The sequence below is a fragment of the Castor canadensis genome, chromosome 7 (assembly GCF_047511655.1).
Source record: "Castor canadensis chromosome 7, mCasCan1.hap1v2, whole genome shotgun sequence".
NCBI classification, from domain to species: Eukaryota; Metazoa; Chordata; class Mammalia; order Rodentia; family Castoridae; genus Castor; species Castor canadensis.
In genome coordinates, this window is record NC_133392.1 from 125,307,982 (window position 1) to 125,331,971 (window position 23,990).

Below are 23,990 nucleotides of genomic sequence, written 5' to 3' on the forward strand. Positions count from 1 at the left end.
GAAACTATAAAAGCAAAGGGGTATGAAATAATGTATTTCACTCCTGAAAGAAAATAACTGCATACCTAATTAACTGTATCTAATAAAGCTATCTATCATAATTGAAGGGGAAATAAAAAATTCTACAATAAAAAAATATGAATTCATGACCACTAAGCTAACCCTGCAGAAGATACTTAAGGAAATCCTATAAACAGAAGACAAAGATTAACACAACCATAAAGATATGGAAAAGAATAAACTCACAAGATGAATAAATAATGATATTACGATTAGGGAAGAATCAAACACTACAAAAAACAAGATAACATCAGGAACTACTCATCCATTTCAAGAATAGCTCTGACTCTTCATGGTCTCAATTCTACAAAAAAAAAAAAAGACACAGGTGGAAGATTGCAATGAAAAACAAGATCTAACTATTTGTTACCTATAAAAATCATATCTTATTGCCAATCATAGTGAAAGGCTGTAAAACACCATTCCAAGCAAATGGAGCCCAAAAGCAAGCAGCTGTATTCATATGTGACAAAGCAGAATTCAAACTAAAATTAGTCAGAAGAGACAAAAAATGTGGCTTCATATTGATAAAGGGAACAATCCATCCAGAGGACATAACAATTATAAACATACTTGCATTAAGCATCTGTGCACTCAATTTCTTAGACCAAAAGCTACTGAACTTAAAAGCACAAATAGACCTCAACAAAGTGATAGTGGGTGACTTTAATAACACACTCGCACAATACAACAGTCATACACAGAACAAATCAATAAAGAAACTTCAGGATTAAATGACATGATAGATCTAATGGATTTAAAAGGTATCGATAGAATATTCTACCCAAAAGCCATATAATACACATTCTTCTCAGCAGCCCATGGAACTTTTTCCAAAATAGATCATATTTTAGGACAAAAACCAAGACTTCACAAATACAAGAAAATTGAAATAACTTCCTATTTTATAATACCAAAATGGAAAAAAGTAGAAATCAACAACAGAGGACCTACTGAAAATATTCAAACACACGGAAACTGAATAAAACACTTGAATTATCACAGAGCCACTGAACAAATAAGGTGAAAATAAAAAGTCCTAGAAACAAATGAAAATTAAAGTCAATCCTACAGTTCATATGGCAGCTCAAAAGACCTCAAATGGCCAAAGCAATCCTGAGCAAAAAGAATAACATTGGAAGTATTATAATACTAGACTTCAACATACACTGCAGAGCCACAGCAGTAAAAACAGCATGGTACTGGCACAAAATTAGACACGAAGGCCTATGGAATAGAATTGAAAACCCAGACACAAACACATGCAGCTCCAGCCATTTGAATTTTGACAAAGGAGCCCAAAATATGCATTGGAGAAAAGACAACCTGTTCAAAAAATGGTGCTTTGAATGCTGGGTGCCTACCTGAAGAAGTTTAAAACTAGATTTCAGTCTCTCACCTTGAGCTAGTATCAATCCAAAGTAGATCAAAGGCCTTAACGTAAGATCTAAAATGGTGAAATTATTCCGAGAAAAAATAAGAAACACACTGGATCACATAGGCATAGGAAATAACTTTTATGAATGAAACTCCAATAGCTAGCTCATCAGTTCAGAGACAGATTGACAAATAGGATTGCATGAAACTAAAAAGCTTCAGCAAAGCAAAGAAAACATCAGCTAGATTGAAGAGATAGCCCACAGAATGGGAGAAAATCTTTGCCAGCTACACATCTGACAAGGGATTAGTAACCAGCATGTACAGCGAGCTCAAAAACCTAACCCTGGAAAGAATCAAAAACCCACTGAATAAATAGATGGCTGCTACATACATGATCATCTTGATAGATGCAGAAAAAGCCTTTGACAAGATTCACCATCCTTTCATGATAGAAGCTCTGAAGAAACTAGCAATGGAAATAAAAAACAAATAAAATAAAACTATATACAGTAAACCTATAGCCAATGTCATACTAAATAGGGGGAAATAGCAGTTTCCTCTAAAGCCAATAACCAAACAATGGTGTCTACTCTCCCAATTTACTCATTGTGGTGTTTGGATTCTTTGCCAGAGAAATAAGGCAAGTGAAAGAAATATGGAAGAAATCTAATGATCCCTACTTACAGGTGATCTGATTTTGCACTGAAAATATCCTAAAGACATAGATTAAAAAAAAACTCATAGATCTGATAAATACGTTCAGCAAAGTAGCATAATACAAAGTTTGCATACAAAAATCAGCAGCTTTTCTGTACATCAATCGCAAACAGGTTGAGAAAGAAATAGTAAATATAATCCCATTCATGATAGCCTAAAAAAATACTTGGGAATAAACCTAACTGAGAAAGTGAAAATGAAAGCTATAAAATATTGAAGAAAGAAACTGAAGAAGACACTAGAAGATGGAAAGAACTCCCATGTTCATGGATCAGCAGAATTAATATTGTGAAAATGACTTTATTATTGAAATTAATCTACAGATTCAATACAATATCCATCTTCCAATGTCATTCTTCAAAGAAGTGGGAAAACCTATCCTAAAATTCATGTGGAAGTTTAAAAGACAACAAATAGACCAAGCAATCCTGAACAAAAAGAGCCTTGTTGAAGGTATTACAATACCTGACTGCACTTTATACTATAGAGCCATAATCACAAACAACATGGGACTGATGTCAAAACAGACACATAGAACAATGGAATAGAAGAAAGCCAGAAATAAACCCACACAGCTACACACAACTCAGGAGACAAAAACGTATATTTAGAGATTACAGATTTTTCAATAAATGTTGCTGGAAAACCCATATATTCACATGTAGAAGACTGAAACTATATACTTATATCTCAACCTGTACAAATATTAGTGCAAAATGGACAAAATATCTTAAAATAACATTTGAAACTGCTACGGAAAAACATTGGGGAAAGACTAGACAATACAGGCATAGGTAATGTCTTTTTAAATAGGACTGCAAGTGCTTGGGAATTAAGAGCAAGGATTGACAACTGGGATTTATCAAATTGAAAAGCTTCTGCACAGCAAGTGAAACAACTACCAAAATTAACAGACAACCTAAAGAATGGGAAAAATCTTTACCAGTTAGTCATAAGAGAAAGGATTAAAATCCCCGATGTATAAAGAGCTCAAATAATTAATACCAAAAATAAATAGCCCAATTTATAAATGGGAAAATAAACTGAACAGACAATTCTCAGAAATACAAATGACAAATATACAAAGACATGTTCAACACCCTTAGCCATAAAAGGAATGCAAATCAAAGTGACATGGAGATTTCATCTTGTTCTTTCAGAATGGTGATCATAAAGAAAACAAAACAAAAAAAACCCAAATTCTAGTATGGACATGGAGACAAAGGGAACCCTTACCCACTGTTGATGGGGTTGTAAATCAGTGTAACCACTATGGAAATCAGTGTGGAGGTTCTTCAACAAACTAAAAGTAAACTACCATATGATCCTGTTACACCACTCCTGGGCATATATCCAAAGGAATGTAAGTCAACATATGATTGAGATATCTGTACCCCCATGCTTATAGCAGCACTATTCACAATAGCTAAACTATGGAATCAGCCTATATGTCTATCCACTGATGAATGGATAAGAAAATGTGATACACACACACACACACACACACACACACACACACAGTGGAATATTATTCAGTCATAAAGAAGAATAAAATAAGTCATGTGCAGGAAAATGTTTACAACTGTAGATCATCATACTAAGAGAAATAAGTCAGACTCAGAAAGACACATACTGTAAGTTTTCTCTCATGTGTGGAATTCAGACCTAAAAACAAATGGCATGAATGTAAAAATGGACATTGTTTCGGGGGCAGAGGATCAGCAAGAGTGTGGAGGGTGAAATGAGTGGATGATGGGAGGTGAACATAATCAAGTACTTTATATGCATCTATGAAAACAGAATAATGAAACCCATTAATAATTAATTATTGACAATTAATGAACCCATTAACAAGTGCTAAAACTGATCAAAATATTATATGCATGTATGGACATATCACCATGAAAATATTTTGCACAATTAATATACACTAATAAAAAAGAAATATGTCAAAATGCTTATTTTTAATGTGTGAAAAGCTTTGTATGGCATCTTGAAAAATACCGTCATCAACTATGAAAGGGTAGAAAAGACTAAATCATTGTTAATGAGTAAATTGAAGAAAGCTCTGAAGTATATTTGTATTTTGGTGAAACAGCAATGGAGGCTTTGTAAATTTACAAGTACATTTGCCTTGAGATGTTTAAACACTGCATAAAAATTTCTTCTGAGTAGTATATGAATGCCTATTTCTGCACAATGTAAATAAAAATCATTTTTCGTTTCCAGTTGAAATAACTTATGACTTAAATGTTTTCAGAGTTTTATTTCTCAAAATTTTTATGGTGTTAGTTAAGAGTCACTTTGTTTTCTGAATTACAAACAAAAAGGTCTCTTGTAACATTATCTTCAGTGATAATGCAAGGTAAGTATATTAAGAGAAATAACAGTTGTGCTTGGGGACTTTTTATCAGGTACTGTTTTCTTTTCTGTTGTTTTCCTTAGCACTGTCTGTCACAATTGAAATAAAACTTTAAAATATTTTAAAGGTATTTAGTAGACACACTAAACAAAGAATACATTCCTTTTTAAGTTCATTTTCTTTTCAATTATTTAATATTGGAAAAATACCTTATGTAAAAATTTTTTGGTAGTAATTTTGCAATGAGTTTACCCATGTTTTTATGTTTTAATTTTCTTTGCTATGTTTTACTGTAGGCACAACTACTTATGTCTCAGACTTTTTGAAAGACCACTTTCTAAATTTCCCGTATCTTCTGGATTCCCACATTAACTCTGGTATAGTTTGTGCTTTCTATATTTAGAAAGAAATTTGCTTAATTGTCATTTACAGACAATCCAGGCTATTATGATTTCATTTGGTTTAACTAAGCTATATTAGCTCATTTCATCAGGAGATGACGTATAGGTAACTATAAATTATATGAGTCAAGCACTAACTAGTGTTTGCTAGAAATAAACTCGATATATTTTTAATTTTTCTGTATTATCTTGTATTTGGCAGTTGGGGTGAGTTCCTTACATGTATAAGATCCCTCAGTTCTCTCATTTTTCTCTCTTTCCCTGACTAAGAAACACAGGATAACTTGAAAACAGCAGCATGTTTTCCTGGGTATTTTGAACTCAAGACAAGGCCTTGAACATTCCCAGGTGCTGGTAAAGGTGTTTAGGTTGTTGCCAAAACTGGTGAAAAGAACTAGCTCCAGCCCTGAGCCATATTCCTTAACCATTCACTTAAAGTCTGTAACCAGGTCTCTCCTTGCAGACACACTTAGGCAGAACATCTCCTTATTTCTCTGTCCTTCACAAGGATATACTTCCACTGTTCCCCCCACTCCGCCATGTGTAAGGTCCCCTAATAAACGTTTTGGGTGATTACCCTAACACTTAGTGCTTCTTTCTTTGGAATCTCAACTTCCCCCATCTCCAGAAGTTTGGGGGCTCTCTCTTGTGGGAACTTCCATGCCACTGTTTTTTGTTTTTCTTTTTAAATGACTCCAGCTGTTGGTCTGACCAGGTGAGAAGAAGAGTCTTAGCCCATTATTTTTTCCACCTCAAGCTATAGACTTTGCCTGGGAGCATGCTTACTAGAGAGCATCTCCATTTGTGCTTTCATTTCTCTTTAGCAGGTAGTAAGTTGCTATTTTGTTACTGATGTATGGTGGTAGGGAATGGGAAGTATTCCCTGTGGTCCTGGTTTAGTTCAAATTTAGGCAAATTTTGTGTGTCTAGATCTCAGATATGAAGCTTCCTGAGTCATGTTAGTTTTCTTCATTGGGTGTTGTCTCTAACACTCTAGGCCCAGTACAGTCTTCTGATCGTAGGAAGAATTCTTGTTTTCTTTTGATTTAATAGTAGGTCTTCACTTGTGTCCTGGTAGTAAGAGTTGCTGCCTTCTGCTAGCATTTCAATACTTTGATCCCATAAGGGAGAAGCATCTGGCTGTAACTCTTCTATAGAGAAAGCTTCTGCCCTCTCTCAGGCTAGTGTAACAAGGGGAGCTTTCTCCACTCTCCCATCCTGCCTGCAGTCATTCACAGGCATACCTACTGATGTCCATGGTGAGGCTCCTGCAGGGGTTTGCAAACTCCATTTGTTTGCACCTTCTAGGGATTTATACTCTCATGCTAACACATACTTGGCATCTATTCATTAAAAATTTAGCTAACATCTTCACAGCTGTTTTACAGTGGCTCCTCTTCTTTCTATGCTCTGCTTTAAGGATAGTCAGTGTTTTTGTCTCATCAATTCTTGGAATTTCAGGCTAATTCCTTGAAAACTGTAGAAATCAAGAAATGCTCTAATTTTACCAATTATCCAGATTTTCCTGTTCTTAACTTTCGAGTGATACTTCAGACTTCCCGGCAAAATCCAGAATCCTTAACCTTGTATTTGAACAGTGAAAATTTTAGTTGGGATGTTTTGCCCATCATTGTTTTCCTTTAAAGATCATTGCCCTATGTGTTCTGTCTACAAAATTTCTGAAAGTCTTGAAAACAGTCCTCCTTTTTTAGAGCAGGGTTTTCCCATCTCTGACTCTGTAAACAGAGAAATAACAGATGTTCTCATTAGTTTATATGATAGGTAGAGATAGCAACACATGAAACCACTTCTCATTTGCAAGATGAAGCATGTCCTTCCATGACACAGTAGTCTCACACACTTAACTAGATAATAGGAATAGTCACATAACATTGGAGCTAAAAGGACTTGGAATTAATTTTCTAATACCCTAAGAAAACACCTCACCTCTCACAAGTATTCCTGTCACAGCCCCTGAAAACTTTTACAGGCAAGTCAGAAATATTCATTAGGTATAGAGTGATTGCTTTCCAATTGAGTTATACAATGCAACCATCTGGCAGAACTCTAAAAAAATACCAGTGGCAGTTTCCATGCAGAACTAGTTTTGAAATATCTCCCAGAAGATTTTCAAGTAAACAGGTCAGGTGTAATGAAATAGGCATACCAAAATTTAATGTGTGTACAAGTTATTTATGTTAAAGAGAGAAAAAATGCAGGGTGAACAGGTGAGTCAAGGAAGGAAATATAAAGCACAACCATCTCATAGGAAAAGAAATACTGCTAATTTTATAAGCTTTGTTTGATTTAGGGGAGTTTTATTTTTTGGACACAGTGCCTTGCTATATAGACGGGCTGGTCTCTAACTCCAGATCCTCCTGCTTCCACCTCCTGAGAGGTGGGATTTCAGGTGTGTACCACCATACCTGGCAAGACTTTTTAATCAGGATTAACTTGGCCCCAGGAATTATACTGGGGTAATGTATCTTTTTTCTTTTTTATTATTGTATTGCACTGGGGGTGCATTGTGACATTTATAAAAGTTCTTATAATATATCATAGCTGAATTAAGCCCCTCCATCATTCTCCTTTTTCCCCCTGCCACTCCTGGAATAGTTTCAACAGATCTTATTTTTCCATTTTCATGTATGTGTACATAATATTTCTACCACATTCACCCTCCTACTGAGTTAATGTATCTTGAAGAACAGGGAACCACCTGATTTCTGCTTCAAGAAATTTCACTGTAAATACACTTTAGCTAGTGAAAATGGGGCAGCAATGGTAGCTATACTACACAATCTTTCTCCAAATTCTCTGTGGTTGTCTTGGCACCCATTCTTCTTGGTTTTGAGAACCAGTTCAGATAGACACACTCCAAGTCTCCTAAGCTCAACTAGGGCTTTACCAGGAGGACCTGAGGAAGAGAAAAACACTAGATTCAGTAACTAAGACAAATAGATTTGGGGATTTTGCCTCCACTAAAGCCTCATCTTATAGCCATAATCATCAAGAGAGTAGAAGCAGTACCTTTGGAACCTCAACTGTGCCATTACTCAGGGCTTTTCTCAGTCTTCCCTCTCATAGTTGGCAGTTCAGGTCCTCCGATAAGATTCTCAGACTGAGCTCAGAAGGGATCTCAACCTGGATTCTAGTCCCCTGAGTAGATAATCCCCCAAACATTTTCTGCTTTGCATATAAAGGATAACCATAAAGGAATGGAAGTTTAATGTTATTCTTCCAATCATGAGAAATTAGGATAAGTGGCAGAGTTCTGCCATGGCCACAAAAGCTACATCTGTGAGCACATCAGGGTACATATGCCAAGGAACAGTTCTCTATGCATTGTTAAATGTTATTAAATTAGTCACATCTCCACCTACTTCATTAATCTTCCTATTTCTGTAAAGGAAACAGCAGCAATACATTTTGAAGAAAAGGGTCACTTGCCTTGTTTAGAATGCACTAAGAGAGACAGAGGTAAGGTGATCATTTCACTCATCCTGAGGATACTGACTCCAGTCCTGAGTGTGGATGGAGACAAGTGCACAGCAGGGGAAGGCAGCCTTAATGCCTGGGACATGCAGAAGAGGAAGGGTCTAAATAAGCATCCAGGGAACTTGCTAGTGAAAAACAATGGCTATACCTTCCCCTAACTGAAACCCTCAAAGAGAGGTCAAAGACAAACCCTAAGTTTTAGACCCATTCAAGCAAGTGGTTTTGAACATAACTTACTCAAGGATTCCCAAGGTAAAATAAAGTCAGTCTCTTCTGAACCATTCATTCATAATTCCCACACTTTGAGCACATTTATTAAAAGTTGCTCTTCTTCCATGAAGCCATACCTCCAATATTCTTTCCACTTTACCAATCAGTCAAATGCTGAAATCCTGGAACATCCTAAAAGTCTTTATTTCCTTCAACTCCCTCATTGTATCAGTTATGCACCCTACATAGATCACAAATCTTTCCAGTTATATGTTACCTGCTTTGCTACTATAGTTTAAGTTCTTATTGTATTTGTCCATGATGAGATACATCTATGTCTATATATGTGTGTGGCATATGTATTCTAGCATTCATATCCATATATGCCTGTATAGTCATATATGTGTATATACAGACACAATCATATGTGCAATGTGTATATATAGACACAATCATACATGCACATTTATTATATAAATGCATATGTATATTTTATATGCACATATGATTGTGTCTATATATACACATATATGCATTTATCAGTTATGTATTTATTATATATAGTTGCATGATATAGGTGTATGCATATAAACACACACTCATTTTATATGAACTTGCATATATGTAAGCATACATGAATAAATATGAAAAATCATTTTTATAATGTATACATATATAAATAGCTATAGTTATATAAATATTATCTATATATTGTTATATATGGATATATTATCTATTATATATACATACATCATATTATGGGACTTAAATGTAAATATATATGCATATGCTTAACAACGTAACATATAAGTTTCTTAAAATTAGCAATTTTCATGATTTTAGCTTTTTTTCTCTTTGCAACTCATCTCTAATCATTCCTTCTCATCCTCTCTCCCTTCCAGCTACAGTAAATTACTTGAATTGTTTGAATTCACCACTTTCTCTTATGTCTTCAAGGTCAAGTTGTTCCCTCAGGCTGAAAAACCTACTCTGCTCCTTTGCTTAGCTGGGATAACTTGTGGTTTTTTTTTCAAGACTCTTCTCAGCCATTGTCTAATCTCCAATGCTTTTCTTAAATGTCTAATCTGAATGTAATGATTTTTATTTGTGCTTCTGCAGCTTTCCCCCTTTTCTTTCTATGTCTAATATAGCATTCAAAAATCAGTTTATCACAACCCTTTAATTCAGCAGTAATTTCACAAAATGTACAAATCAAATTTTTGGTTTGCTTCTTCTCAGGGTGAGGTAAGTCACGTCAGTGCTTGAGTAATGCCAGAGGCAGTTGCTGAGCTGAACAAAAATTTCTCTCACTGGTAGATGCACCCAGTCCACTGGGAATTTCCTTTGGAAAGAGACCTAAATATCAGACGGGCAGAATCACATACCCAGAGAAGGGGTTTGGTAGTTAGTTTACCTGCCACCTATCTGATTCTGGCACACCTTTTTCCTGGCTACAGGAAAATTGCCAAAAACATTGTCAGAAATTCAGGACACTCAACTGTGACTTTCTAGAAGGGCAAGAGCTGATTCAGGACCATCAGGCTCAAGTAAGTGAGGGGATTTAATAAGATCCAGAGACATGGTCCTTTCTTCATGTGTGGTCTTCTTTTTCTCATGCCTCCTGGGAAGACTCCCATTACTACATTCCTAGGGACACTGTGCCCATTAGCCCTAACTATACATTCAAACATCCTTTAGAACCCATCTACCCAGTAAAATACATTCCTGATCAGGATTCTCATTTGAGGGATATTGAAATTTGTGTGTTTCTTATAGAAAAGTTTCAAAGGATGACTTTTCCTACAGCAACAGTCACTCCTATTATCCATCACCTCCAATATCCTTAATTGGCTTTCATTACATTTTTGTCTGGAGAAGCAGTTGACCTGATAAAGCTTACAAAACGAGATAGCAACTAGCCTGGAAGGAAGCAGTGCTTAATGGGACAGAAGTTTCAGTCTGGACCCAGTCATTATATTGAACATTCTTAAGAATTATGCTCCCAGATTTAGAAAATAAGAATTTCAAGAAGCTAAATACTAGAAAGGAAACAAACTAAAAATAATTGTTTATCTTAAATTAAAACTAAATAAAGTTTAAATGTACAAGTCCTACATTTTCCCTGGTAACTCTACTTGAGAGTTAATCACTGCATAAAGATGTGGAGTTCTGTTTTTTTTGTTTGTTTGTTTCTGCAACTTGTTACTCATGTTATCATGTCTATGAACTAGCCTCACTTCTTATCACAGGTGTAATGGGAACAACAGGACACTTTTCCACAGACATTTTGTTGTCATGTGTCTCCTTCCAATGGCAACGCCAAGTTCAGGTATGAATTCCTCACTTGCCTTTATGAGCCTTAGTAATAAATATCAAAGATGCCAGGAGAAGCAAGGAACAAACAAAAGGGACATTTTTAAAAAATCATTTTCCAAAGGTTTAGTATGTAATAATAGGATGAGGATGGATATAAAAGGATGTGGTTGGAAAAAATTATTTATTCCTAACCAGTAAGTCTTCTTTACTCAGATATGTGTTAGTTTCCAAAAAAGAAAAATTCAAGTGAAGAAGACAAAATATTTGCTCTTGAGAACCCAATATTCATATTGAGGAGATATGGTCTATGTTTCACTTTAATACTAAGTGGTACAAGATGTGGATCTATGCTGGAATCCACATGAATTATTAGTATTGTGGGGAATTAAAGAAAGAAAGAAGAGATAGGAGAGTGGAATCATCTTAGAGAATGAGAATTTCATTTGTAAGGGAATCTATGCAAAACAGAAATAAATATAGGTTATTTAGAGACACATAAAAGAAAAGCAAATGACATGAAAGATGTAGAAGGTTCAGGAAATTCTTTATGTTAAATGGTAAAAGTCTTACTGATACATATTTAGGTAGGATCTAATCTTTGACTGATCAGAATAATGCTGCCACAAACATCCTTGCACATATGTTTGAGTGTAACTGTAAGTCTTAATATAGGAAATGTTTCTATGAGTAAAACAGCTAACCAAATTTTATGTGCTAATTTATTATTTTATTAATAATGGTATTCTTCACACTTCTACCAACAGCATAAGTCAGTTCATCAGGTGGGTGTTGTAGGCATCAAAGCTTTTTATCTTCTCCAAACTTACAGATGAAAATAGAATCTCCTGGTGATTACATTTTACTTTTAATTAGTGAAGTTGGTTATCTTTCCAAAATATGTATTTGTTTTCTCTAATCTGCTTATTTATGTCTTATTTCTTAACAGTGTTGATCTTTTTAGTCATTGCTCTTTACAAATACATCAATATTAACAATTAGTTTTTGTTTTGTTATACCAGTTCCATGTAATTATGACAAGTTTATAATTAACAAAACATATTTGTTAACTGTTTGGGGGATGTGTAGAATGGTTTTGGGTTTCAGTCTTTATTTCATGAATTACAAAATTTCCCTCTAGTTCCCATAATATATCTTCCATTTTCTCTTCATTGACTTTCTAATTTTAATCAACTTGATTTTCTAAAGAAGTTGCAGATTTATAGAAAAAATGTGTAGCAAGTATATAGAGTTCCCAGGTAATCCCATTCTCTCTTCCCTACTCCCCATGTAGTTTCCCTAATTCTTAACATCTCAGCTTAGTATAGTACAGTTATTACAACTGAGCCAATATTATTAGATTATCATTAACTAAAATTCAAGTTTACACTAGGGTTCACTCATGTTGTGTGGGTCTCTGGATCTTAACAGATTACTGTACATATGAGACAAGGACAGCCTCTGTACATTGGACCTACAGTGCTTACACCAAAACTGAGACCCACTAACTCAAGCTTTTGCATATCTACTTGTTTTAAATCCCGGGAAAGCAGGTGTTTGGTCATTTAACGCTTGTCTATTTTGCTTGCCCATTGAACTGCCCCCCAACATCTGCTAGTCAAAAATAAGATAAACCATGTCTATAAAAACCCCAAGCTGCTGCTGGCCTTCGCAACGCTCTGACCCAGATACTCCCTACTGTGCAGTGGAATGGTGTTACCTAGACACCTAACCCACCTCTCCAACCCTAGGAATTCCTTGGCCCTCCTCTCCTTGTACATGGTTGTCCCTGGATCTCTACAAGCTCCCACACTATGAGCACTCCTCCTTCTGCAACCTGTTAAAGTATGACCCAGAAAGAAGCTTGTTATAAGCTACTGCCACTTCCTGGTTTTCTCTTTTTCTACAGTCAGCCCTTAAAATCCTCAATTGCATTATTATAAATAAAATAGATAAACCATGCATACTATCATGTGTCCACCAGTATAGTCTCATACAAAATAATTTTGCCACTATGAAAATGCCATATGTTTCGTCTGTCCATCTCTCCTTCCCCCAGAAACCCTGGCAATCATTGCTCTTTATTCTGTATCTTATCTTTGCCTTTTCTAGAATGCAATACATTGGAAAGCCACAGGATGTACCCCTTTCAAACTGACTTCTTTCACTTAGTAATATGCATTTAAGCTTCTTCCATGATCTTTCATGGGCTGTTAACTCATTTATTTTTATTGATGAATAATAATCATTGTATGAATGTACCACAGTTGGTTTATTCACTCACCCGTTGAAGGACATTTTGGTTGGTTCCAATTTTTGTCAAGTATGAATAAGGTTGCTGTAAACATTTGTGTATAGGTTTTTGTATAGATGCGCTTTCACCTCAGTTGAGTTCTATCCAGAAGCATGATTACTAGTTGGTGTAGGGACCTTATTTTTAGCTTTATAGGAAATTTCCAAACTGTGTTCCAAAGTGTCTGTATTATTTTGCATTCCCATTGCTATGGAAGAGAGTCGTGTTGCTCTACATCCTCACCAGCATTCAGTATCAGTGTTGGATTTCAGTTGTTCCTAGTAAGAGGTTTATGGTAATTTCTTATTTTGAAAGTTACAGTTTTCTAATGATATATGATGCTGAGCTTCTATTCATAAGTTTATTTGCTGACTGTTCAGATCTTTTGTTCATTTTATAACTGGATTTGTTTCATTTTGTTGAAATTTTAGACATCTTTGTATATTCTGATGCAAGTTGTTAGATAAGTCTTTTGTAAATATTTTTCTCAGTCTGTGACTTATCTGTCTTTGAGAGCTTTTTTATTTTGGTGATACTGGGCCTTGAACTTAGGGCCTTACACATGCTAGGCAGGCGTTCTACCACTTGAGCCATTCCACCAGACCTACTTGTCCTTCTCTTAACAAGAACTTTTGCAGAACCAATATTTTTAATTTTAATGGATTGAAGTTAATCCATTAAATTCATTCATTAATTTAATGACTTAAGGCTTGATGTTCATATATTCATGAGGAGTTTAAAATTCATTCATCAATTTACTTTCATGTTCTGCTATTCAGTACTTTCTCCTTTTCATGGTGTGGAGGTTTTGTGCTATGCCTAGAAAGAATTTTCCATACCATCTTCAAGATTATAAAAACCACTCTACCTGCTTTTCACAATCCATGCAAATTTTTTATATAAGGAGGCAAAGGGAAATCTGATATTATTTTTAAACACCCAACTATCACTTCTACTAATAATCCATCTTTCAACATGACACCAGGGATCATCTCTGTCAAACCAAATTTCTCTGTGTACCTGAATTTCTAAACTCTGTCTCACTGAGCTCTCTTCTGATGGGCCAATTTCTGATTTCAAAAAGTTTATTCTATTTAAGCAAAAAAATTAATATCTTGTAGAGATATTCTATGGTCAGTGGTTTTCTTTAGGTAGAATTTTTCTAGAAGCAGTTTGTGGACATGTGTTCTTTTTTGAAACAGTTTGAAGGTAGTTTTATTTTGGTGACCTCACATTGCTAGGAGGAAGAGAGAAACAGAGAAACAGACACAGAAACAAATTGATTTTAAAAAATGAGTGCCACTTTGGAAATTGGTATGGAGGTTCTCAAAAACTAAAACTAGAACAAACATATGATCTTGCTCTACCACTCCTGAGTATATAATGAAAGAAATAAAGTCAGTATACAAGAAAGCATACCTGCACATAAAGTTTATAGCCACACTTCACAATAGCCAAGTTGTGGAATCAGCGTAGGTGTCCATCAAAAGATGAATGGATAAAGGAAATGTATGTACACAATGGACTATTGCTCAGCCATAAAAAGAACAAATTGTGTCATTTGCAGGAAAATGAATGGAACTGGAGATCATCATGTAAAGTAAAATAAGCCAGACTCAGAAAGACAAATGTCACTTGATTTCTCTCATACATGGAGCCTAGATTTTTTTAAAGGACATGAAATTAGAAGGGGACTGTTTGAAGGAACAAGTGAAAAAAAGGAGGGAGACAAGAAAGGGTGATGGAGGGTGAATATAATTGAAGTACATAGTATTCAAGTATGAAAATGTTAGAATGAAACCCATTACTTCTGCAATTAATTAAAAATAAATAAATGGAAACTGTGTCCTGACTTATACTCTCACTTTTTGGCAATCATTTCCCTTATCCTAACAATACATGGTGCATGGCTTAGAAGGACCAGTCTTGGCTTCATTGGGTGGAAAAGTTGAGCTCAGTTGTCAGTTATCTCCACCACACAGTCCACAGCACATGGAGACTCACTGGTTCCAGAACCGCTACACACACTCTATTCACCTGTACAAAGATGGTAAAAACCTGTTTGACGTATGTGGAGTGAACAGAACTGGTGAAAGATGCCATTGGAGAAGGTAAAGTGACCCTCAGGATCTTTAATGTCAGTGTTGATGATAATGGACAGTACCACTGCATCTTCAAAGATGGTGATTTCTATGAAGAGGACATCACAGAAGTGAAGGTCACTGGTAAATCTGTACATCCATGATTTTCAACCCATTTGAGCTTGAGTATTAAGAGATTTCTTAGTGATTCTGATTATTTCCGTATAACATGTTTTGATTAGCAAGTTCAAACTTAGGCATTTAGTTTTAAACTGGATAGAGAATTGAAAATGCAAATTATGTCTGTGCAGATATCAGCTCTATCAGTAAATACCTTCTTTTTTATATCTACACACATTGTTAAATTTCCAGCATGTCAACAAATTCCTTTTAGGGTTTGTTATTATCCTCTAAATCATTTCTGACAACACTTCAGTGATGAATCATAATTTATTATGATTTTTATATGCAACCTGATTATTTTGTTTTTCTGGAGAAAATCACCTTTAATAAGTAAAAAATACCACTCTCAAACATCATGTATAATCTGACAATCAAGGTGGCATTGGTTTTAAAAAAAGTTTTGAAAACAATATTAGTAGTCAGAGAGCTAAATAAATGCGCCTTTATTCATCTAGATTATTAGTTAAGAAAATGTCAAAGACTGAAGAAATAATTATGATTATCACTTGAAAAAGCTGATCGTTTTTCATTGCTAACACACTTTTATCAGTTGCAGTACATATAAGTTACAGGGATACACCATTCAAATGCATGCCTTTTTTCATGAGCTTGAAAAAGATGTGAGAATATTTTGCTGGAATTCCAAGATCTCTGTCTTTAACTTGCAAAATGCAGAACAAAAATCTGTCCCACCTTTATTTTTTTCCCACATCTCTACGATGCCTTCAGAATTCCCTTTGTGGCACCACTCACTTCTATCAAACCGATTCTTTAGAAATGTCTCCTTAATGATAATGCTTATTCCCATTTCTTCCTCAATAGGTCACTGACTACTTAGTGCCAGATTACTTTTCCTAAATCTATTTCAAAAGGCTTTGTCTACAATCCTCAGATACATATCCTATATGTGGATATATGCAGCTACACAGCATTTAAGTTAACCTCTTAACACTTTAAATTATTCTGAATGACAGAGAAATGGAGGGAGAATGGAAGACTGGAAGGAAACTGAAGGGTTTCCTAAATATGCACACTTTAGTACAATGCTCCATGCCCTCTTACATTAAGCATCTTTATTGGATATTATATGACACCCAACTCTATAGCCTAGAGCTGAGCTATCCAATGTCATGTGACCACTTAAATTTATATTTAATTTTAATTGAAAAAATTAATTAAACATTCAGCTCCTAAGTGTTATCAGTTCCATCTCAGGTGCTTAGAAGTCTCATGTTCCAAGTAGCTATTGTATTATATAGCACAGATAAAGAACATAACTATTAGTGCAGAAGGTTTTATTAACAAAAGATACTTTGGGGTTATAGTTTAAATCTCTTCTCATTCTATTTTTGCCCACATATTGAGCAAGTCTCTATTAAAGTTTCAATTAAAGTTGTAAGCTTACATATGCAATGTAATTACATATGTAATTGACAGTAGTTCATCATGGTGGCCCAAAAGTGACTAGCAATAAAGATAGAAGAAAAAACTTTAAGCATGAATTCTATGAACACTGAAACCTTGATTGTTTTCTGCTCATTGTTATAATCTAGGGACCTAATTAAATCTCTTAAATTTATTAAGTAACAAATAAATATTTTTAATTAATGAATAAAGGAAGCCAACAGGCATTTCTTCACCTAACTTAGGACAAGTCATTAATTTCTTACCAGAGTCCTTCCATCTAGCTTATCCTCCTTCCCTTTTTCTTAGCTTCTCCTGGCAATCAGAGTCCATAAGGTTTTGATTATTAATATGTCTAAGGACACTAAAGTTAAAATATGGAAAGGGGGCTTTTATTTCTCCATTTTGTTTCCCTTTTTCTTCACCTAAAAATACTGTTTTCCCCTTTGTTTCCAAACAGCCACAAGCCCAGACATAGAGATTACTGTGCATTCTCCTTTTACCAAAGGACTGATAGTGGAGTGTCATTCAGGAGGTTGGTTCCCACAGTCTCAAGTAGAATGGAGAGACAGCAGAGGAGAGATCATTCCACCTACATCAAAATCCCATTCACAGGGTGGAGACAAATTGTTCAATATGAAGATGACCCTTCTCCTTAGAGAGCTCCCACAGGAATGTCACTTGCTGCCTTACAAACCCCATAACTGATCAGCAGGAAAGAAAAATCTTGTCCTATCAGGTGAGATCTGTGTATTTGCTTTTCAATGACAGCTATTGTCATACAATTTATAAACTAAACAGAAGATTTCAGTTCTTTCTTAACATGGTTTCTAAGGCATTACTTTCTCATGGCTTGTTGTCCTTATTTTCTCTGCTACCTTCATTTTTTTCATTCTGTCTTCTCAATGTTGGAGTTTCCAGGGCATAGATTTTAAGGCTTTACTCTTCTGAGATTTTCTTCTGCCTCATGCTTTCAAGAACTATCAATATGATGATAATTCCTCAAACTATAACTCATGTCCAGACCTCTCTTCTCAGCTGCAAACTCATTATTAACAATACAGAAATGCTGCAGATCTCAAACCAATATATCAAAAACTAAACTCCTGGATACCTGTCAACTTGTTTGATTTACCTCCTTCCCACTTGCACTTCATATTTTCAATTTCTCAGAAAAAAAATATCCTTGAAGTCATTCTTTACTCGCACTTTTCTATCATATTCTACAATGCATCTGTACAGAAATAATCCTAGATCTGCCTTTGAAATATATCATAGTCTTGTCACTTCTCGCTATCTTACTGCTGCTTTACAATCTTGAGACACTATCATCCATGGTCTGCATTTTAGCAATAGCAACTTGAAAGTTCTTCTAGTTCTATCCCTGTGATGGTATATACTCAATCTGTAGATAGAGGACTTATTTAAAACATAAAACATTACCCTCTGTTCAAATCCTGAAGTTGTTCCCCATTGTGTTTAGAATAAAATGCTGCACAATGTTTATCTTTGCCACATTCCCTGTCTGACCTCATCTCCTATACATTATAGGCAGATGCTGAGAAGCATCTGATATATAGTTTAAGATAATTATAATAGGAATAATTCTCCTAACATTTTTTGTATGTTCAAAACATTTTTGCAGTTGGGCACTAGTAGCTTATGCCTTTAATCCTAGCTACTTGAGAAGCTGAAATCAGGAAGAGAGCAATTCAAAGCCAACCCTGGAAAAAAGCTTACAAGACCCCATCTCAACCAATAATAGCTGGGCATAGTTATGCAGGAGGCTGAGATCCAGAGGATCGTGGTTCCAGACTATCTGAAGCAAAAAAAGTTTTCAAAACCTCATCTCAATTGGGAAAAAAGTGGATATTTTTCCCCCCAGCTATGGTGGGGAGCTTAAAATAGGAGAAATGCAGTCAAGGTCAGCCCAGACTAAAAGAAAGATCTTATCTCCAAAATAAGGGAGCAAAAGGGGCTGGAGGTGTGGCCCAAGTAGAAAAGTGCCTGCCTTACTAAGCATGAAGTCCTGAGTTCAAACTCCAATACTGGCAAAAAAAACTTTTGCATTTATTTTCTCATTTGATCTCATTTCTCACTCAGTAAAATCTAGAAAAAATAAACCAAAGTTTTATATTATAGTTGTTTCAGAAACAGGAATATAAATTATCATAGGAGATAAAGAAAAAAAAACCTTGCTACCTTCTATCCATAAAGTTTGTGTGTGTGTGTGTGTGTGTCTATGTATATAAAAAGGGAAAATACTTTTAATTTATTTACAACTTCACTAAATAACAAGAGGCATATTTCCTGCTTTAGTACTTCTTAAAGTAGATACGAATTTTTTTAAAATGCTTTAAATGAATTGAACTTAACATATACTTTGGAGAAAATGTTGTAGTCCTAGGCAGTAGAGACATCTCAAGGAGACAGTATGTTCTATTCACTGAATATTAGAATGCATGGAAAAGAGTCAAAGTAATGATAAAGAAAAGATCATGATAAATTTAATCTTACTTGGGACTTTGCCGAAATCTGATTCATGATCTGGCAAAAGTCTGTTTTGAGCTCACTGGGTTTCAGTGGAGTTTATCTGGGTTTAGGATTAGTTCCAAAGCCATGAGACTCTCATTCCTATAAATTACATGCAAGGAAAGCATCAGCTCAATCCAGGTTTATGCTACCCCAAATATACCCAAAATAGTATACCAGAACCCTTGATTGGTCCTAGAGCAGATTCCTGGATTAATTTCCTCATATAGTAGTGTGGGACATAATGGCATATTCCAGGTGGCATAGAATTGTTCCCTCTCTGGGAAGAAAGACACAAGATTTCCAGACAAAATGACAGGCATCATCCCAGAATGAACAAGCCAGTAAGCCAAAGTAGAGGCTTGCTCGTGGGAACAGAAGAAGAGGAAAACTTGAACACATTTATCACTCTAGTCTTGCTACCAGACCCAGCAAGTATAATGGAGAATTCAGCATTATTTCTATTATGATAGTTTAGACACAAGAATGGAAGAATTGAGTGGGGACTGACCTTATTATAATCCCCGGAGACCTGTGTCTGAGCCTTTGCAAGGGATGGGAATCCTGAGCTCTGCCTCTTCCCTTTTAGTCATGAGACAGAACAGATGGAAAGAAGTAGTGTGTAGAGAATGGCCTCTACACACATTTTGCCAGCCTCACACTAAGTGAGTATTGCAATAACATTTAATTCAAAGTGTTTTACAGGGAATAGGGTTTTGGGGATAAGGTTATCACTAGTAAAACTCAGTAAGTGTTAGCAGCTTTTGATAATGTAATGATTTTTAGTATAAAACTAATTCTTCCCCCTTGAATATAATCCATTCCAAATGATTAAAAAACACCTTCTGGATAAAGATAAATAAAATGTGAGGGCCAAAAATATGCCAGTGAAGAACAGGTGAGTAATTAGAGACAATTTGCTTTGCAAAGGTCAATTAGAAAGCTTTTTACTACAAGTCCTCAGGAGCTGCCTGAGAAAACACCTGTGGTCTTAGAAGGCTCAATAATAGTATACATAGAAACAAATTTGAAAAAAACTGAAATGCATTAAAAATGCATGTAATTTACAGGAATGAGAATCTCATCAGGGCAGGAAGTGCACATGGAAGACACAGCTACAAAGGGATCACTCACTAAAGCATCAGGAAAATAGTCCCCTCAGAAAGAGATGCATTTGTTTACTTTTCCTAGAAGAAAAGTTTTCATTCATTCTCAACTATGCTATACTCAGAGGAAGTAAGCATGAAGGACTCACAGCAAATTTAAGACACAGAAAACTAATGATTTTGGATTCGAAGGTATGTTCAATTTGAAAAGTTCTGCCGGGTATTAAGGGGGTGGGGGGGAGAGGGAGGGGGCAGAGTGGGTGGTAAGAGAGGGGGTGGGGGCAGGGGGGAGAAATGACCCAAGCCTTGTATGCACATATGAATAATAAAACAATTAAAAAAAGAAAAGCTCTAAACTCACGGCTCTCTTCTGGTACAGCTCAATCTTTTAAGAATACATTCAGGCCCCCTAGGAGCTCCTCCCAACATGGATAGCTTAACTATTAAATAAGGATTGGTGTCTCACTCTTGTACCCCTTCACAGGTCCTACTGTTCTTCTGGTCTTTACTCTGCTATTGGACTTAAACAGGCACCATTTTCTACCACTGTATTTGTGGGACTTGGGAAGAACACACACACCAGAAAGCCACAAACTCAAAACTTCCACTCCTGCTAGATTATGTTTTACAAATGCAAACTCTCTTTGGACACTACCCAAGTTTTAAATATTTTCTAATAATTTCTCTATTTCATTGCATTTTTAATGCATTTCAATTTTTTTCAGATTTGCTTCTATGTGTACTATTATTGCGCCTTCTAAGGCCACAGGTGTTTTCTCAAGCAGCTCCTGAGGATTTGTAGTAAAAAGCTTTCTAAATTGACCTTTGCAAAGCAAATTGTCTCTAATTACTCACCTGTTCTTCACTGGCATATTTTTGGCCCTCACATTTTATTCATCTTTATCCAGAAGGTGTTTTTAAAATCATTTGGAACGGATTATATTCAAGGGGGAGGAATTAGTTTTATACTAAAAATCATTACATTATCAAAAGCTGCTAACACTGAATTTTACTAGTGATGATCCTATCCTCAAAACCCTATTCCCTGTAAAACATTTTGAATTAAATGTTATTGCAATACTCACTTTCTATATGATGAAAATTAGGACATAGATTTTAAGATTCACACCTAAAATTACATTTAGTAATGGTAAAAAACAAAATGTAAGCCATATAGTAACTCAATCCTACATTTTAACCAAAAAGGTACTATATCCATGACTTGTTTTAAGCCTTCACATCATGGAATATTTTTTATGAAGAGTTAGCAAAATGATGCTACAAGAGGTTCTAATCTTCAGTATTTCCAAAGATCATATCACTTATGAAATTCTTATATCGAAAGAATGTATTTCTTAGGCCATTCAGTGGTATCCAGTGCTATCCTCTCAGCCTTTTTCAAACCCAGATAAAATGGTAATGACAAATGCATAACTGTCTTCTGTTCCCTAATAAGGCCCACTGATTGTTGGATAAGATGGAGTAAGGGAAAGATGAGTTACATTTCTCAAGGCCAGTTTAGTCTAAGCCCCAAACCTGCCTCATCCTAAAAGCAGCTTGCTTTAGGATGTCATTAATAGTTCTCTGATATTTCTGTCCTAAGCCTTATCCCAATTCTAAATGAATACAGCAAGATGCTATCAAAATACAGCTCTTGAAAAGGTGGTGTGGCTCAAGTGGTAAAGCACTTGCCTAACAAGTGAAAAGACTTGAGTACAATTCTAGTAACACCAAAGTATACTTTTTGCTTTGTTGATATATTTTTCCCCAATCCAAAGTGTCCACTGATTATAACATCGTTTTCTTCGGATGGATGCTTCAGGTGGAATGCTCCTTGTGAAGTTGGGCATAGTGCTAGTCACTTTATCAGCGTCTATAATCACTTGACTCACCATCTATCTGCATAAAAGAGAAAGAGGTATGTGGGATTAAGAGTATGACAACTTCCTGCAAATTTCTCTTTGCCCAAATTCCCAGCCTGTGGTAGGTTATTTAGCCAAAGATTCTCGCTTAAACTGTAGGATCAACAGACCCTTGGACCACATGCTTAGTATTCCAGTCTCCTGAATTTTATAGGCCCAATGGTAGAAATTGCTGATGGTTCTGCTCCTGGAGAAAGAATTTCTTTCAACTTAGTAGTGTTATTTTTGTCAAAAACCCACCCCTCATCATTTCATCTAATAAGTTGTTCTGGTTGTTCCCTTACTTTTAGCGTAGAAGAGGTAGTAACTCAGTATACCTTAAACTTTTTATGTCAACAATGTCTTTCAGAGATTGATGTTAAGCATAGGACCTTCTTGTCCAAATTATCTTTCCATACAAATTTTGCTAGATTTCATGGTGTACATGGATACCTGAAACTGTTCCTTAGACTCTTTGGCTCTCTTGGATGGTAATACTAAAACAGTAGTTATGGAAGTTTTGGGACAGTGAATCAAAATTATCTGAAATGTTTCCTGAACTTTCCATGGAAATTATATATACAAGGTAAAGATCAGTAAGAAAAGTAATTCTTTACAGTAATCCAGAGTTATCAACAAAAATCACAAAGAAAACATCTTGGCCTTTTGGATACGATGAAGTGTAGAAGTCACACTGTAGGGTTGGACTCATGAGAAGATTTTTTTTTTAATTAAATTTCTCCTATGAAACAAAGACACAGATGACCTTAAACCAAACTAGGATGAAAGTACAAATTTGGCAGTATATTAGTTACATGAATGAACCTTGAAAACATTATTATCAGTGAAACAAGCCAGTCACCATGAAAGACAAATAACTGTATGATTCCACTGATATGAGAGTAGTCAAAAACCATGCAGACAGCAAATAGAATAGTTATTTCCAGGGGCTAGAGGTAGGGGAGTATATGAAATTATTGTTTGATAGAAAACAACGTTTCAGTTCGGGAAAATAAAAATATTTCTGGAGATGGATAGTGGTGATAGTTGCAGAACAAAATAAATATACTTAATTTCACTGAAGTTCAAATGGTTAAAGCAGTAAATTTTATCCTATGTACATCTTATCACACTAAAAAATAAAAATTCCTACTTTATAAGAGATACTGTTATAAAGAGGAAAAAGGAAATCCATACAGTAGGAGAAAATATTTGTAAATCATAACATTGACAAATTACATATCAAGAATATATTATCTCAAATTTATCACAAGACAGCTATAACTAAAAAATTTCTTCTTATTCTTGCCTCTCTCCCCAGTTCCAAGAAACTCACAATTCCAAGAGGATACTGTGTGATTGGCAAATATGACTCAGGTCTTGTGTATTACTGATGACCTTCTTCATCATGTTAATTTCCTTTATTCATTTCAGATTAAAAGGTAAATGGGATGGGAAAGGTATCAACACAGCAGACATGGTTCTTCCAGAAGGGTGATCTTTCTGGTCTTCGTGATTTTATTCTAGAAGAAAATAAAATGAAGACTTG

General features: G+C 35.3%; 1 pseudogene; it reads left to right on the top strand.

Moving 5' to 3' along the window:
• The first annotated feature begins 15,130 nt into the window (after window positions 1-15,130).
• On the top strand, window positions 15,131-21,301 carry LOC109676087 (selection and upkeep of intraepithelial T-cells protein 1-like; annotated as a pseudogene).
• Window positions 21,302-23,990: the final 2,689 nt, after the last annotated feature.